This window comes from Halichoerus grypus, chromosome 9, assembly GCF_964656455.1.
Source record: "Halichoerus grypus chromosome 9, mHalGry1.hap1.1, whole genome shotgun sequence".
NCBI classification, from domain to species: domain Eukaryota; kingdom Metazoa; phylum Chordata; class Mammalia; order Carnivora; family Phocidae; genus Halichoerus; species Halichoerus grypus.
Window position 1 is genome coordinate 2,471,854 of NC_135720.1, and position 17,673 is coordinate 2,489,526.

General features: G+C 49.1%; 1 protein-coding gene across 2 annotated transcripts in view; it reads right to left on the reverse strand.

Moving 5' to 3' along the window:
* Positions 1-12,300, reverse strand: part of CCR6 (C-C motif chemokine receptor 6) — a 36,739-nt gene extending 24,439 nt beyond the window's left edge. For both annotated transcript variants that reach the window (XM_078054472.1, XM_036095687.2), the window contains exons 1-4: positions 12,045-12,300; positions 7,680-7,769; positions 4,831-5,019; positions 3,279-3,567 (exon numbers count right to left, since the gene is read on the reverse strand). The gene's annotated coding sequence lies outside the window, so the exon portion shown is untranslated. The remainder of the gene's footprint in view (positions 1-3,278; positions 3,568-4,830; positions 5,020-7,679; positions 7,770-12,044) is intronic.
* Positions 12,301-17,673: the final 5,373 nt, after the last annotated feature.

The window sequence follows — 17,673 nt, forward strand, 5'->3', positions numbered from 1 at the left end:
CACACACACCCCACAACATGCATACACCCTATATGCATACACCCTACACACACACACTTCACAGACACCCCCCACATACACACACACACACACCCCACACATATACCCCCCCCACACACACATCCACGTGCATACACCTTACACACACACACACACCTACGTGCATACAGCTTACACACACATGCACGTGCATACACCTTACACACACGCACATCCACGTGCATACACCTTACACACACACACATGCACATCCACGTGCATACAGCTTACACACACATGCACGTGCATACACCTTACACACACGCACATCCACGTGCATACACCTTACACACACACACACGCACATCCACGTGCATACAGCTTACACACACATGCACATGCATACACCTTACACACACGCACATCCACGTGCATACACCTTACACACACGCACATCCACGTGCATACACCTTACACACACACACATGCACATCCACGTTCATACACCTTACACACACATACCCCCCCCACAAACAAGCACATCCCAACCCCCTCCGGAAGCACAGCACACAGCTGCTTCAGCGCTTTGGGCTGGGACAAGGGGCTTGCTCATGTCTGCCCCGTGTTTACAGTGTGACCAACAGCCCCCACTCCTGCACTTGGCCTGTGAATCTCCAGGGCTGAAAATGTAGATTCTGACGGACAGGCTGGCTGGGGCCTGGGATCCTGCTAACCCCGCACTTGAGCAGGAAGAGTCTTAGGGCCTCAGCTAAGGGCTCGGAGGTTGAGGTTCACGAATCTCATCGTCCACTCGCCCCTGGAACTTCAGACTGTGGGGTACGGTGAGGAGGAGGGGAGCACCCAGGGCTGGGAGCAGCGTGCAGGGCTTACAACCTGGAAGCCCATCAAAGAAGCAGGGTGCTGAGCAGGGGGACCCAGAGGCCGCATCCACCCCACTCCTGGGACACCCCACACCCACATGTGGGCTCGGCGTAGGGACCCTTCGCTGCTGGATGAGGCCCTAGGGCACCAGGGCCACCGTCGAGGTGCCTCTGGCCCCACCCTGCTCCTGGGCCCTGCACCCCCTCCTTTACAACCTCTGCGGGTCATCTCGCATTTCTTCCTCGCATCTCTCGCCCCTCTTCCCAGCCTGCCCTGTCTTCCACACCTGCGTTCTCTCCTCGTGCAGTGTTCTCTCTCTTCCTAGTTCCATCTCCTCATTCTACTTGCAAAACAGACAAAGTCGGGAAGATACAAAGGCATGTACTTCTTTCCGAAACACTCAGCACCGTCTGGTATGGAAGCCTTTTCAGATCGTGACACCTGTGTGCGGCCATCACGTCCCCTGAGCGCAGGACAAGGCATGCGCTGCTGAGCCCACTCCACACAGCAGCGCGGCGATGCCCACTCTGCCCGCTCTTGTTCTTGGGGAAAGTTATCCTACGTTAACTGTCAACTAAGGTTGATCATGTGCAGATCTATATTTTAAGATTTGAGACCTGATCCATGAAATTCCTGCTCAAACAGGTCTTCCAGTCAAATTGCCATCATCCAGCCCTGCCTCTGATGCCCTTTGTGGCCCCCACCATGGATGCGAGGCTTTCTCCTCTGCAGCAGTGCCCCAAATTGCACGCCGAGATTGCTCAGATACTTGGGACCCTTTGCTTGTCTACATTAAATGAGCCTAGGTTCTGCATGGAGCACTGGGTGTTATGCACAAACAATGAATCATGGAACACTACATCAAAAACTAATGATGTAATGTATGGTGATTAACACAACATAAAAAAAGCCTTGTATTTTGATTCACAAATATAAAATATATTTTCTCTATATTATTAAAATTATATGTGCAATCTAAAAAAAAAAATGAGCCCAGGTTAAGTATGTTGAGCTGTCCTATCAAGTTTGGGATTCTTCCACCCAACTTCCGATGGCAGCCAGTCTCTCAGCCCACTGCTCTCAGCGTCTGACACCGGCAGGTGACCTTTCTGCTTCCAGTAAGCTCTGGGCTGGGAAACCAAGCCAGCCCACTTATCAGAACTGCACCTAAAGTAAGAGCCAGGACTTCTGAGTGTGCACTTGAGGGTCTCCCCTGGGAGAAGCACTCCCAAGGTTCAGGGTATGGGCTTTATAATTTTTATTTTGGTTGCAGTCTCTTTTGGGGTTCATTTCCTCGTTCTCAGTTTGTCTTAGAGAGTTTGTATTATCAGATAAGCGACCTCCAGATAAAGGAAGTCTCAGAAGGTTTAAGACATTTAATAAGAGAAAGCAGAATGCACGACTAAAGCAGACGTCTCCCATATTGTCATATAAATGCAGTAACAGTATTTAATGGCATAAACGCATTAACCCACAACGCAGTGAAACTCATTGCCACCCATTTGTCACTTTCACTTGGAAGATGATGTTATCACAAGAACATCTTCCCATGAATTAGAGCCTGGTGCGTTCTCTTGAACCAGACCCAGGAGTGCAGACACATATGGGTGCATGTTCACAAACAGCTTCACACCCTCAGCTAGCTGGCTCCAGGCTCGCCCACCCCTCCTGCCACCATCAGCCCTGCTGGCCCATCTCTTTTCTCCATCCACATGGCACTTGCTCCTGCCCTGTCTCCTCACCCTTCGCTGCTCTTCCATAGCAGTCCCTCCCTCCCTCAGCCTCTCACCTCCTCTGTATGCCATCCATGTGTAGATGCACCAGCATGCTGTCTTGTAACACAGCTCAGAGCCCACGGCATGTGCAGTAAGTCAGGGAGACTGTGTTTGGCTTGGGTTTACAGAATCCGCATCTCTTCCTTATAGTTATGATTCATACAGATGATCCCCCTTTCAAAACTGGGCTCCTTGCAAATGCTACAGGCTTTTCGAGGTACAAGCCACCATGTGTCGGGTCACGAGCACCTGAAGGTCATACTTAACATCTTTGTGAGATAGGCAGAGCACCGACTCTGGAATCGGACGAACCTGGACTCAAATCCCTCCACGGCCACACACTGATCCTGTGACTCTGTCTAACTCCTGAATCACACCTGCCTCCCAGGACTGCCATCAGAACCACCTGAAATAAATGTGAAGTCTCTACAACAGTGTGTAGCTCCTAATAGACCCAGTAAAATTTAGCCTCCTTCTCTCCCCCCAAGGCACAACCAAAGTTGCCTAAATAAGCTTTTGGTCAACACCTGATTCCCTAAGATGAACGTTGCAATATTTTCTTTTACCTTCAAGGCATGAAACAGTTATTAAGACAACACAGATACAGTATTTTCTAAATTCCAAAACAAAGCAAAAACTTACCACTGAAGAAGTAGCTTTTTGTTCCACAAATGAGCCGCCGCTGAGTTTTTCCCTTAAATTTCAGATTTCTTAAATCTTCAGATTTCTCTTCACTGGTGGAAACAGCCTGGCCCTCTCCTTGCTGTGTAAGACAGCGTAGAGCCCTTACCACTCCAAGGGCTCCGCACTCTGGACGTCCTTGTGCTCGTTGCTCAGCAAACTTCTCAAGGGACTATTCTCTCATTCTTTGCCCGCAGGCTGGGCGGTGTGGTGAACTGTCTCACCACAAATTTTATTCCTCCAGCACGTACTTCAGATCATATAAAGGTAACAAATAAAGTGGAGGAAGGAAGACAAGTGTATGTAAGTAGGTCACTTGATCATTTCAATTTTACATATAAATTCTTTTTGTTTCAGAATTATTACTCTGGGGAATATTTTTTTTTATTCTTCTTGGAAATTCCAAATTAATTAGAATGATTATAAAGTTCTCTGAAAAGCTCCACACAATACTGAATGAACTTATAATCGGCTACCCACATTCCTATTCTTAAGAGAATAAAAAGCCTGAAAAAAATATGACTAATGTTTTTATGGTAAAGATATAATGACTAGAGAACCAGCGTGTCACAAATATCACGGGCCTGTGACCGTCTCCGATAGAAGGCATAACCCAGTTGCAAAGGAGAAATCCCACCCATGTTGTTTCACTAACCTCTTCTACAGCATGTGGTCATTATACCATAACTTGACCTATTTAGGAACCGCAGAAACCTGAGTTTTCACAGCCCCAGAACAACTGTCAAAATTTAGTTTGGGAACAGCCTTCTTATTTGAGGGGTAACCTGAGTTACCTTCTCCACCTATCTAAAATAAGCATTATTCAAGCTATAAATGCCCCAGGAAATGTTGCAAATTGGCCCTTGATACAAAACACAAGACTCTGTTGGGCAAAAGTGAGATTATACATCTCTGGTCTGTCCATTTCCTTTCTTTTTCATGTGATTATAAATAGTATTGTTCATGTTAATTAACATTTGTGTAATACAAATTAGAAGGTATTTTTCACATTTATCATTTCATTTAATCCTGACCAACAATTTTGGTAAGGTACTTTACAAACAGAAATGTTTTACAGATGGAAAGAAACTAGTACGTAGAAATGTTAAGTGATTTGCCCCAGAGTATATACATAAGAAACAGTGGATTCAAAATGTTAAGACCTAGGTCTTGTAAGTCCTCCTGACACCATACTACAATTCCTTTTTTCCTTCAGCAAATACTTACTGACACCTACTATGTGCTTGGCACTTTTCTAGGCAAAAGGGTTACGGCAGTGAATAAAACAGACAAAATCCTTGACCTCATGGGATTCACATTCCAGTCATGAGAGCTGGACAATAAACAAAATAAATAAAAAGATACGTAGTATGGTAGATGGTGATAAGTGCCGTGGAGGTCAGATGGGGGTCCCTGAGGCAATTAGAAGTAGAATAAACAGTGAAAGTTTCACTGATAAGGCAACACTCAAGTAGAGCCCGGAGGAAGGGGTGGGAGGGAGCCATGTGTTTACCTGGGGAGGGAGCATTTCAGGATGAAGAACAGCGAGGGCAGTGTCCCTGATGCATTTACCGGAAACGTTCAAAGCCAGTGTGGCTGGAGTGAGCCGGGAGAGGGCATAGGGAGTTGAAGTCAAAGAGGCAAAGAGGTGGTGGAATCCAGGTCATGGAGCCCTGCAGCCCATGGTGGCGACTTTACCTTCCTGTCAGGGTGAGATGGAAGGCTAGTGGGAGGTTCTGAGTGGTAGTATCTGATTTACATTGTAAGGCGATCACTCTGGCGGCCATGTTAAAAATAGATTAGGGAGACCCAGGGGAAATGAGGACAACTATCCCAGTAAGAGACGGTGGGTCTATGTGGAGTTAAAGCTAACAGGATTTCCTTACAGACAGCATACAGTGGTCTCATAGAAAAGAAAGCACAAAAGATGACTCCAAGGTGTTTGACTGCAACAATGGAGACACGGAGCTCATCAATATGGCAGGGAAACACGACGCAAAGGCAGGGTGGGGGTGAGAGAGAAGATCAGGAGGTTGGTTAGGGACTTGAAAAGTTAGATAACAAGGAGACTATCCCAGTGATGATATCCAGTACACAGATGTTTATTTGAATATGGAGTTCAGAGAGAGTACTGGGCTAGAGAGGTACTTTTAGGGCTCATCAGCTTATGAGATCACCAAGGGAGTGGGTGCAGATGGCCAAGAGAAGAGGCCCAGGGTCTGAGATTTGGAGGCCAAGTGCAAACGTGTTTCAAGAAGGATAGAATAATCAACCATGTCAATGCTGCTGGCAGATCAAGCAACACAAAACTGAAAAAAGTGACCACTAGACCATTTAGCAGCATGCAAATCATTGCAGCCTTGCCATGGTTTTTGTTGAGTGGCGTAGAGAAAAAAACCTGACGGTAAGAGAGTTAAAGATAGGAGAGAATACAAACATTTATCTCAGGGAATTTGCATGAGGGAAAGAGAAATAGGCAGTAGCTAAAGATGATACTAGAGTCAAAAATATTTTGTGAAGATGCAAGCAATAAGGGATGGGTTTGCATATTGGTGGGAATGGCCAGTGAAGAAGGAAATGTTGACTGTGCAAGAGAGAGGGAGAAGTGCTTGCTCTCCATCATGGACTAGACCAAGGTGGCAGGGAGAGAGTGTGGGGAGCAGCCGGACTGGGGGAGGGGCGGCCCCCCCACCCTGCAGTCGTGGGCAGCGAGGCAGCATCTGTGAGCAGAGGCCGGGGGGCAGGTGCGGGTGGGGGCGCAGACGTGCTTATGCAGGTTCCTTTCTCATTGTTCCTGTGTTCTCAATGCATAGGAAACCGCGTCATCCCCTGAGAGTAAAGATGGAAATAGAGGTGTCAGGCCTTGACCAGAGAGAAAAAGGAATGAGGAAACCATTTGGGGGAAAGGATAGAGAAATCTCTGCTGCCAGGCACAATCGGTGAGCAGCCATAAATTTAAAGTGAGACCAGCGACTACCATTGTTTGCTCTCTTTTTCTAGACATATTCGGTTATATGGGCGCAAGAGCGGAGTAGGAGGAGTGTTTAATTCAAGCAGAGCTGTGTTTTAGCCAACTGAGTAAGACAGAGAGTGTGCCCGTATGATACTGCCTTCTACCCACTCTACCCAGAATACTTCCCCCAGAATCTCCACTGACGGCCCAAGGACAGACCACTCCCCCCAGAATCTCCAGTGACGGCCCAAGGACAGACCACTCCCCCCAGAATCTCCAGTGACGGCCCAAGGACAGGCCACTCCCCCCAGAATCTCCAGTGACAACCCAAGGACAGACCACTCCACCCAGAATCTCCAGTGATGGCCCAAGGACAGACCACTCCCCCCAGAATCTCCAGTGACGGCCCAAGGACAGACCACTCCACCCAGAATCTCCAGTGACAACCCAAGGACAGACCACTCCACCCAGAATCTCCAGTGACGGCCCAAGGACAGGCCACTCCCCCCAGAATCTCCAGTGACGGCCCAAGGACAGACCACTCCACCCAGAATCTCCAGTGACGGCCCAAGGACAGGCCACTCCCCCCAGAATCTCCAGTGACGGCCCAAGGACAGGCCACTCCCCCCAGAATCTCCAGTGACGGCCCAAGGACAGCCCACTCCCCCCAGAATCTCCAGTGACGGTCCAAGGACAGCCCACTCCCCCCAGAATCTCCAGTGACGGCCCAAGCACAGACCACTCCCCCCAGAATCTCCAGTGACGGCCCAAGGACAGACCACTCCCCCCAGAATCTCCAGTGACGGTCCAAGGACAGCCCACTCCCCCCAGAATCTCCAGTGACGGTCCAAGGACAGCCCACTCCCCCCAGAATCTCCAGTGACGGCCCAAGCACAGACCACTTCCCCCAGAATCTCCAGTGACGGCCCAAGGACAGGCCACTCCCCCCAGAATACTCCAGTGACGGTCCAAGGACAGCCCACTCCCCCCAGAATCTCCAGTGACGGCCCAAGGACAGACCACTCCACCCAGAATCTCCAGTGACGGCCCAAGGACAGACCACTCCACCCAGAATCTCCAGTGATGGCCCACGGACAGACCACTCCCCCCAGAATCTCCAGTGACGGCCCAAGGACAGACCACTCGCCCCAGAATCTCCAGTGACGGCCCAAGGACAGACCACTCCACCCAGAATCTCCAGTGACGGCCCAAGGACAGACCACTCCACCCAGAATCTCCAGTGACGGCCCAAGGACAGACCACTCGCCCCAGAATCTCCAGTGACGGCCCAAGGACAGACCACTCGCCTCAGAATCTCCAGGGATGGCCCAAGGACAGACCACTCCCCCCAGAATACTCCAGTGATGGTCCAAAGACAGACTAATTGAAAAAAAGAAACTAATGATCACCTTGTAGCTTCAGACACAGGGTCTAGCGGACACACAGTCTTGTCTCTGGCGCTGGTACCAAAGAATACATCATGACTGGGTGTAGCTGTCCTGTCAAGTACAGATTTAACAGCAAGGTTAATCCAAACTCTTGGCTCCTTTAAAAATCAATGATGGGAGGGCGCCTGGGTGGCTCAGTCGTTAAGCATCTGCCTTCGGCTCAGGTCATGATCCCAGGGTCCTGGGATCGAGCCCCACATCGGGCTCCCTGCTCGGCGGGGAGTCTGCTTCTCCCTCTCCCACTCCCCCTGCTTGTGTTCCTGCTCTCGCTATCTCTCTCTCTATCAAATAAATAAATAAAATCTTTAAAAGAAAAAAAATCAATGATGGGGGAGCTTGGGTGGTGCATCTGGTTAAGTATCCGACTCTTGGTTTCAGCTCAGATCACGATCTTGGGGTGTGAGATCGAGCCCCAGCAACACGCTCCTCGCTCAGCGTGGAGTCTGCTTGAGCTTCTTCCTCCCTCTCCCCTCTGCTCGTGCTCTATCTCTCAAATAAATAAATAAATCTTTAAAAAATATCTATGATGGTCTTCAACACAAAAACATTTAAATCTTGTTTTACTTTTTATTGATTTTGGCCCTGCCAGTTCTCAGGACAATTGATTATTGAATTTTGCTATCATCTATAAAAGCAACACTTTTTTTACCCTAACTTACTTTTCTTATGCATCTAATACATTCTAATACTCTGAGATTTAGCAAGCAAGCCTGTGTGCGGTATAGTGCTATCAGTATGGTAATAATTACCGCATCAGGCTGTTTACAGTGCAGAGATATTTCAGAAAGGTAAAAAAATGCTACTTAAGCAAAAGTAGCTATGTGAAATTGCTTGTTCGTTCTTAGTAGAGTAAATAGGATAAGCAACCTTGGGGTTGTCTGCCCTTGATATGGAAAGCTTGCTAATGGGTGCTTTTAGACATCAAATGCAGGCCCAGAGACTTACCTGGGCTGGGGCCTGGGAGACATTATTCTGATAAAATAACATGAATTTGGAGGCAGAAATTTCTAATATTTGGATCTTAGGTTGTCCTGGCCTTTACTGTGATGTAGCCAGCACTCTAATATCCCCAAACCTCAGGGAAAACCTTGCTGCCTACATGAGACATACATTAGAGGTGCTCTATGGGAACAAAGAAAAGAAATGGTCTTCAGAACTCAGCACTGAAACCAAAATCACTGCGGCCAGGGGCCAAGAGCACTGTCAGCAAAGCAAGGGCACACCCAGGGGTGTGGTGGCTCGGAGATCCCCCAGATGGCCCTGCCACGGCCCATGCTGCCCCGGGAGCTTCCCACGCACTACACCTGAGCATGAAGCCGGAAGGTGATTTTGAGTTCTTCTCCACTGGGATGGCTTACTTGACTTTTTACCACCTGGACTAATTTACTTATCTGAGCCCAGGGAAAAGGGCTAGTCCCACCTCGAACTAGTCCCACCTCGAACCTAGGGCCAGCTTCTAGCAAAAACCCCAAACGAAGAACTTACAAACTTGTAAACATTGCCCTGAGATAAATATGTTTTTATTGTTTTAATACCTACATTGTCCTTCAATACGTACAAAAAATATTTACAGTTAAACATTTTATTTTGGTTTGTTGAAATACACACTTGTAAGGACGCCAAATGGGCCCCTGGCAGAGCGAGCAACTGAGCCCTTCGGCAGTCAGCTTCCTTAGTGTTTCGGGAGCCCAGTGCTGCTCACAACTTTCATTTACTCCGAGAGAATAGAGTGGGCCCACTTTCTGCCCTCCTGCAGCGGAGCACAGATATGTCACAGGACTCCATTATTTTTAAATAAGGACCATGAGTGACGAGTAACACTTGCATTTTAAGGACAGGATTCACGGCTGTGCACCAGGGATTTGGAGATTCAGTGTGAGCATGAATAATGAAGCCTAGTCATTCTAATCCTCATGGTAATGGCCTCCCTTCATGTGCATTGAGATGTCATTATTTAGAACTGTTGCCTGCCGGCACCTATTATTACATATTGGATTGACATAATTATTAACTAAAAGCAAATCTTCAGTGATTAGAACAAAAAGGCTCAACCTTCCATCTGCCCCTTTTCCCTCCCACGTCTCCTAAGAAAAGGGGCCAATGTGAAGTCTTAGTTAAATTCTGAATAAGCTGAGCATTGTTATTATATTCCCCAGTGTCACCTTCATGCCTCCCAAGATTAAATTTCTAAATGTGTCATATGAGGGCATTCAGCTTCTCAGGGGTGTCACCTGTTTATGGTAGCGCCTAGGAACCAGCACAGGGTCAGATAAAACAGAAAGTTAATTCGTGGAAATAAATGAAAACCTAATTGTGAAACAGAGCGGGTCCCCCATACATCTGATGCTACAAGGACATTGTGATGAAAACGAAATGTTGCCTCCCCGGTCCGCACCGTCCAACCACCAAACACACTTCTCTCATGACTTACTCTCCATGAGATCATTTCTTCCAAACCCACCTTCATATTTCTCGCTTTTGCTAAGATGTCACTTTTCTCACCAGCCTCATGTCTTAAAGCTCTAAGTGGGCAGAACAGGTAAAAGAAACTGTTTGTGGCTGGTCTGCGATCTTACAGAGAAGGAGGGTGGATTGACTGATAACATTGAGGCCAGAACCGATAGCTTCGTAACCCGCACGGACCCGTCCCTGACCCCTCGCAGTTGTCCCACTAAAACCATTCAGAAAGGGCCAGGGCACACTCACGTGATGTGCTTCATTCTCAAGGGCTCTTTCAAAATCAGACTTTCCCAGGTCTCCTGACCTTGACACCTGACACTGCACATTGGAGGATGTTCCTCAATTTGGGTTTGTGCTGTGTTTCCTTATGACCAGATGCGGGACATGCCTTTCTGGCAGAAACATCGCAGAAGTGATGCTGTGCTCTTCTCACCGGGTCCTAGCAGGTGGTGCAGGGCTGGGATCGTGCAGGGCTGGGATTGTCCCGGGGGTGGTGTTAAAGCGATGGAAGATGAAAGGGCGTCGGGTAGACTCCAGTCAGGTCATTCTTTCTCACTTTGGAATGAGGAAGTCCTTGAAGAGGAGAAGCTGTGAAACTCCGTAAGCGTCCCCTTCCTCATCCAGCTTCCACCCGCCAGGTGCAGCACACCTGGGCGCTTCCTGCCTCACTTACTAGGAGCGTCCAGCCACCAGCCCTCCCACGTCAAGACGCCTGCATTCTGCTAAAAGCTTCCTCTCTTCCTTATTCACTGATGCCAAATCAGGCTCACAGGTTCCTATTTAATTCAGTGGGTTATTGAATAGCCCACTGTTGTTTTATTACTGTCAGTATCATTATTTATTTTGACATGAAGTTGCTCCAGATTTGACCAGGAGGAGCCCCTGGGAGCTGGCCACTCTGTCCTCTCAGCACTCAACCCTCTCAGCTGTTGGAGCTCTTCCTGCTTCCTGCTGTCAGCCCAGCGGGCCCTGCCCCAGCCCCAGCCCTGGAAGCTGCCCTTCCTCCAAGCCTGGCTCCATTCTGTGGAGAAGGGGATGCAGAAACGAGTCCCTGGGCTCTAGCATGTTCTTGGCTACCAGGGTGTCTGCTCCCAGGCCCTCGGGGTGGAAAAGCCAGGGGTGCATTTTTGTCCGCACGCACATACACACACACTCACACACGAGTGCACACACACAGTTACCTCTCTACTTGTATCTGTGTCTACCCACATATGTTGAAACCAGTCCTCCCCACGAATATCTCCAATTTTAACGTAGCACTGCAGGATTTATTCTAGTCTTCTCCCTTTCCATATTTACAATTTCCTTCTTTGACCATGAGAAACATGGCTTCTAAAATCGCCAGGATAATAACCTATTTGATCAATCCTCCCTCTGTCTAACCAGTCTCCCGTCACCACTGCTGTCATCCTCGGTAGCTGCCCTCTGCCCTTGGCTTGGTTCTGATAATCCACTCTGGGTCGCCATCCACACTCCCACATAAACAACCTCCTCAATCCACTTGTATTCTGGACCATGTGTCTTCAGCTGGACCACGTGTCCACAGCCACAGCCCCCCTGGGCACTTGAATGTTAACTTCCATGTGAGTAACTATAAGCAGGGCTGCCGCTCATAGTTGCACAGGATGTACACTGAACAACTCCAGGGAGTACCATCTGAATCACAGTTTGTGGAGGTTTTGACCCTAGTTTCCTTTCCAGGCTCTTCAACTTTCTGCAGATATTTACTAATATATTAGCACTTATGAAAAGATGTCTATAATAGTAAACTCATGGACATTGTTTCTCTCCAACCACTGATGAAACTTGCAAACAAACAAAACTTTCCTCAAATATTTTTCTCTCACTTACTTGGTCAATACTTACCAATAACATTTATTAGGATTTCAGGTTAATTAGGATCTTCCCAAGTCCAGAATGTTGCTCTTCATTTATTCTCTAGAATCAAGAGGCCTTCCAGGACCATGGCCTTTGGCCTCTAGGACATTTCCTTGGACATACAAAAGACACGGAAGTGACTTTTGTTCGTGACTAGTGTTTCTATCTATTGCCGGTAGACGTCATCAGTCATGTACTCTCTAAGCAGCCTGGAAACAGCCTATTTTTCTCATTCACAAATGCTTTTGTCTCTTATTTTTCTCCCCAAGTCCCTCATTCACTTCCTGGGGGGGGTCAGGGTTTTAACCAAACAAACCCAGTACGTGTTGGTTGTCATCGGCGATGGGAGGTCCCCTGCACCACACACACTGTCAATGCTCCTCCCCCGCCCCGGTCAGCTTCCTCTTCCCTGACCCAGGTGGCAGGTGCCCAGCCCAGCGCCCAGCTCTCCTGGGTCCCGCTCCTGCTGCCCCGTTTGAGCGCAGAGCCGGACCCATAACAGCTTTGCCTCCTTTGATGCTCCAAGGCTCTAACCATTTACACACTCGTTTTCTGAGTTTTGAACTGGTTAAAACTGCATCTTTGTAGGAAAAATAGAGACAGCATGCTTACATGGGGCTCAAGGAAGACAGGTAACTGAGGGCATCGCCTTTGAGCCAGCAAGCCCCCTGGAACAAGCAGCCGAAACCCCCTGATGGTTTGTGTTGTCTTCAGACCGACGCGTGGCCCTGTGCGTGAGTCCCAAAGTGTGCGAGCGGCCCCTGCGCACGTCTAGGCATGAATACGTGCAGACTGCGGAGGCGAGGGCTGGCCTAGAGACCAGCCTCTCCCAGTCTCTGGGCCCTGCTGCTTCCACGGGGCTGGCAGTGCCGCCTGGACTTGCGGCCACGGAAACAAAGACCTAGGTCTGCACGCCAGCCTTGGTGGCATCCCACGTGGCATCTCACGTGGCAACCTGCAGCATCCCATGTGGCATCCCGCATGGCAGCATGACAGAGCTCTGGCTCTAGGGTAGTTGAAGGGTCCCCTGGTGTGTGCCCTTCTCCCTTTTTCTCTGTCTGACCAACCCCTTTACTTGGTGAGCAGAGGGCCACGCCCTAGGGACAGGGGACGGCGGTGCAGGGAGCCCTGAGCCACATGAGGACCACCTGTCCAGGGCCGCACATCAGCAGGACTTCCTAGGAGAGAAAAGCCCAATTCCAGCTTGCTTAAGACTCTACACTTTACATCTTCTGTCTGTGTAAGACCACTCACTACTAACCGATACAAGGACAAAAGATAACAAAACCCAACCACAGCCTTCTGGGGGGTGTGATCAAGTGTACAGATAGCCGGGGACAGAGTCCTGAGCAGGAGCGCAGGGGACGGGCTCACAAGGAGACCATGGCAGCAGCCAGACTCCTGCACTCTCTCCTGAAGGACGGGGCAGGAAAGTGGGGAGGAGTCAGACATCGTTGGGGATGAAGGATGTGAACAAAGGACACAGGGAGGACACCGCAGGTGGTTAGGGAGATGGGGAGGCATAGCACTGTTTGTCCAGGAGAGGAGACAAGAATAAAGAGGTTTTGACTCCCCTTTTTAAAGCCTGACTTTGATGTGTCTGACATCATGCTGACCCATGTAAGAAAACTCACTCCAAGGCATAAAAATTGTAAACCAGCAGCATCCTCGCCCCTCCCCCTCCCCCGAACCTCAGCAGTCCCTGAGCAGCATCGGGGAGGGCTGGGGTCTGGGGAACTGAAGAGGATCAAGCACAGGAGACAGCTCCCACCACTTACATTACCAGGCAAAGCTGAAAGGATGGAAAGTCAACAGGTTTTATGCCACGTCACAATATCCTCGGGTTGTAGTGGTCACCTGAGAATAATTCCCCACACGTGACAACAACCACACACTCATGCCAAAGAGCCCGTCAGTACCACCCAGACCCACAGACAGAAGCAAGATCAGGTCGGTCCAGGACAGTGAGAGCCGCCTGAGGGAGGACTCTGACCCTTAAAGCCAGCGGCCTTGGGAGCCCATGAGGGTCATGCACAGGTGAGCAGGTTGAGCACTGCTCCATAGTCAAGTCCATGGGCTGGAGGAGGGATGCCAGTTGGGTTGGGAGACAGATGCAGGCGGAGGAGTTAAGTAAGCTGCTGCAGTGGTCTGACTATGTGGGCGAGGCCAGTGGAACACGCCACCCCCAAATATGTCTCTTTGGCCTGTGCACTGTTTTGAACTAAAGCCCTCGAAAACCAGCAGAGGCAGGAACAAGTTCTAAAACATGGCCCAAGTTCTCCTTCTGGAAAGGAACCCGTGCCCCTCTCCCATCCCAGGAGGAGGAGGACTTCACAGCTCCATTAGGCGGAAGACACAGGCTCCTATCTGCATAACGAATCTGACTCCCGGCCCTCGGCCCCATCCTTTCCTGGTCCTCTCCCCACAAAGTGCCTCCCCTGCCCGGAAGCCCCCGCCCCCGCCCCCGCGTTCAGCCCCAGACGGAGGACCCGCCCGCCCTCTGACCAGCCTTCGGGGGACTGGAGTCTGGGTGCCCCCGCGCGGAAGCACAATGCCGCCTTAAAAACCTCTGCTTTTGTCTCGCTGCTCCGTCTGTGGTCAGTGGTCACTCCCATGCCCGGGGCCCCGGCGGGAGGACCCCGTTGGGCTGGAGGAGAAAGAACCCTTCCTCCCCTCTGCAGGTCCTGGAGTGAACGGAAGAGAAAAACAGAAATGCGGGGGAACGTTTTGAAGGAAGAAGTAGCAGAACTGACAACCGAACCCGCAACTCGAGGGGTGAGCACGATGCCCAGGTGGCAGGTCGCGGTCAGTGTCGGCACGCGGTGGTCCCCGCGAGGCTGCGCACCTGTGACAGGCCGGCGCGGGACAGGAGAGCGCCAAGGGGGCTTGCGGGGCGCCAGGCTCCAGGCTCCTGGGGGGGCGGGGGGGCTGCACTCGAGCGGAGCGCTGGAGGATGACACGGGACCGGCCACCTCCCTGAGAAGGTGAGTGGGGAGAACACATTCCAGGGAATGGCACGAGCCACGCCCCGGGGCCGGGGGTTGCTCCTCAGCCACTCCTGGCCTGACCCCCACCGGGCCCTGGTGCGTGGAGGGGGCGCGGGGCGCGGGGCGCAGGTGCGGGCGCGCCCAGTGAAAATCTGTCGCGTGTCCTTCTACAAGTAAGAACATATTTCATAGCAGAAAAGTCAGAGAGAGAGTATCAGGGAAGGTATTGAACTTTACCAAACTTTCCAGGGAGATTATTTTCACTGCGCTTGCCTCCACGCACGTGACCTCCTACATCTGGTTTGAGGCCTCCGTGGCTCTGTGGCCTTCCCTTGACTGAGACGTTTCAGCAATGACCCCTTCGGGTTCCTCCTCGTCTGCGTGGGCTTCGGGCAGAGGCCGACATCCTCTGACACCTGACGCGGCCTGGGGAGTGGAAACGCACGGCCGCAGAATTCAGATGACAAATGTCCTGCAAGCCCGAGAGTATCGGACCACGGAGAACGATGCTCACGGAACTGGAGACGACACATGTCCTGAGTTCCCAAACGAAAGGATGGAAAACAAGCCCTCAAGACGCGCGGTCACTGGACGCCCCAGACGTGCGCTGGAGCGCGTGCTGCCTACAGACTCGTGGGCACTTGGAGAAGAGCCTGGCGAGCGCTCCGAGCACACCGTCCACACGCAGCTTCCTTTCTCTATTTTTTTCAGATAAAATGGCAGGATGTTGAAAGCATGCACTGTGATGATTCGATATACCTATACCCTGGGACAGGAGTCCCCCCTCACATAACCAGCTTGAGGTTTTTCGGTGAGAACCTCCAAGTTCTACTCTCAGCGAATTTCAGTTATACAATGTAGTATTATCAACTACAGTCATCATGTAGGCATCGGATTGTCGGAACTTACTCATCTCAAAACTGAAAATTTGTGCTTGTAAAAACTACCTCTCCTATTTCCCCCCAACCCCTGACCCCAGGCAACCACTCTTCTGCTGTTTTTATGAGTGCAACCTTTTTTCTTTTTTTTTTAGATTCCAAGTATGTGTTAACTTGCTGCATTTGTCTTTCTCTGTCTGGCTTGTCTCACTTAGCATAAAGCCCTCCAGGTTCATCCATGTTGTTGCAAACGACAGGATTTCTTTCTTTTTTAAGGATGAATAATATTCTACTTTATACGTATGCCATATTTTATCCATTCTTCTGTCGACAGACACTTCGGTTGTTTCTGTATCTTAGCTATTGTGAATAATACTGCTATGAACATGCGAGTACAGCTATCTCTTTGAGATAATAATTGCATTTCCTTGGGATGTATACCCAGAACTGGGATTCTTAGATCATAGGGTAGTTCTGTTTTTAATGACTTGAGGAGCCTCCATACGGATTTCCAGAGTGGGTGCGCCAGTTCCCACTCCCGCCAACAGTGCACAAGGGTTGCTGTTCTCCACATCCTCTTGTTGTTTTTGACCGTGGACATCCTAACAGGTGTGAGGTGATATCTCTATGAGGTTTTGATTTGCATTTCCCTTATGATGAGTGATGTTGAGCATTTCTTCACGTACCTGTTGGTCATCTGTATCTTCTTTGGGAAAAATGTCTATTTGGGTCCTTTGCCCATTTTTCGATTGGGTTTATTTTGGGGTGGTTTTTTTGTTTTGGGGGGTTTTTTAGCTATTGAGTTGATGAGTTGCTTGCATATTTTAGATATGAACTCCTTATCAGATATGTGGTTTGCAGATATTTTCTCCCATTAATTGGTTTCCTTTCATTTTGTTGAAGGTTTCCTTTGCTGTGCAGAGCTTTTTGGTTTGATGTAGTCCCACTTGTTTATTATTGCTTTTGCTGCCTTTGATTTTGGTGTCAAATCCAAAAGAGCATCACCAAGACTGATAAGTGTTTTCTTCTAAGAGTTTTATGGTTTCAGGTTCTGTGTTTAAGTTTTTAATCCATTTTGAGTCGATTGTTGTGTACGGAGTAAGACAGGGGTCCAGTTTCATTCTTTTGTATGGAGCTGTCCAGTTTTCTCAGCACTGTTTATTGAAAAGGCTGTTCTTTTCCTATTGTAGATTCTTGGCTCCTTTGTGGAAACTTCGCTGACCACATATGTGTGGGGTTATTTCTGGGCTCTCTATTCTGTTCCATTTATCCCTGTGCCCGTTTTTATGCTAATACCACACTGTTGTGATTTATGTGGCTCTGTAATACAGTTTGAAATCAGGAAGTGTGATACCTTCAGTTTTGTTCTTTCTCAGACTGCTGTGGCTCTTTAGGGTCTTTTGTGGTTCTCTACAAATATTACACTGCTTGTTTTATTTCTGTGAAAAATGTCATTGGATTTTGATAGGCATGGCATTGAACCTATAGATGGCTTTGGGTACTATGGACATTTTAACAATATTAACTCTTCCAGTCCATGAGCACAGAATATCTTTCCATTTATTTATGTCTTCTTCAATTTCTTTCATCAATGTCTTACACTTTTCAGTTCATAGATCTTTCACTTCCTTGGTTAAATTTATTCTTAAGAATTTGATTCTTTTTGATGCAATTGTAATTGGGGTTGTTTTCTGAATTTCTTTTTCTGATAGTTCCTTGTTGGTGTATAGAAATGCAGCTAATTTTTGTATA